Source organism: Amaranthus tricolor, chromosome 7 (assembly GCF_026212465.1).
Source record: "Amaranthus tricolor cultivar Red isolate AtriRed21 chromosome 7, ASM2621246v1, whole genome shotgun sequence".
Lineage (NCBI taxonomy): Eukaryota > Viridiplantae > Streptophyta > Magnoliopsida > Caryophyllales > Amaranthaceae > Amaranthus > Amaranthus tricolor.
In genome coordinates, this window is record NC_080053.1 from 14,556,104 (window position 1) to 14,557,159 (window position 1,056).

A 1,056-nucleotide genomic window follows, 5' to 3' on the forward strand; every position below is an offset into this window, starting at 1 on the left:
TAAGCCTTAATCATATTTTGCATAACAGTAAAAACCTGGAGCAAAAAATAAAAGGAGCCATATTATGGCAAAATGACAAACAAAGAAAAGAGAACGTAAGTAATGATTTGAGAAACAAAAAAAAAAAAAAAAAAAAAGGCGTAGAAAGACAACCTAGTAATTGAAATTGACCAATGTTTCAATTCAACCTGTTTAGATATTTTCGTCCCAAGTAATGATTTGGTCATCTAACATTAAATATATGCACGAATAATTTAATAATAACATTATCAATGTTCCTACCATTGATTTGATAGTTACGGATTGATATTACACTAATTCTTAAACGAGATAGTTAAGACTGGGTTTGCCTAATATATATTTTTTGTCTTAAAGTAATTATTTGTAATGTTAAAGTGATCACTAATAATTTTAAAATAATTATTTTTATAGTCTTTGAGTGATTACTTATAACCTTTAAACAATAACTTGCGATCTTAAAGTAATCAATTAAAAAAATAAGCTAATTATATGGGCTCGTCTGATAATGAGACGGTTTCATACAAAACAAGTTGTTAATATTATATTAAGAATTATTATTGCCGTTAGATCATAGAGTGAAATAGTAATTTTTTTTTTCTTTTGTAAACAGACCCTGTGTTATGAAACTATAACTTAGAAAATTTTTTTCTTGTATGTGTGCTTTTTTATATCTTTGCAACAATTGCATGTACAGCTAACATATCAACTTTGTACAGTGGCCAAACTCAAAATAAAATTTAAGAGGCAAAATTAATTTATAATACTAATTTAAATTAGTGAAATTTGTCATTAATAATACGACTTATTCGCAATTCACTGATAATGAACTGATCTATGGTTTATTTTTGAATAAATCCACCTAAGGAGTTTCTTGCTGAAAATAAACTCACTTAATGTTTAATAGGTTATCAAACATCTAACTAGAGGTTCATTCTTAGCTAATCCCGAATAGGTTATATTATTCTCAGCAAGAAACCCCTTAAATGGGTTTATTCAAAAATAAATCATAAGTGAGTTTACTTCTCAGTGGATTGT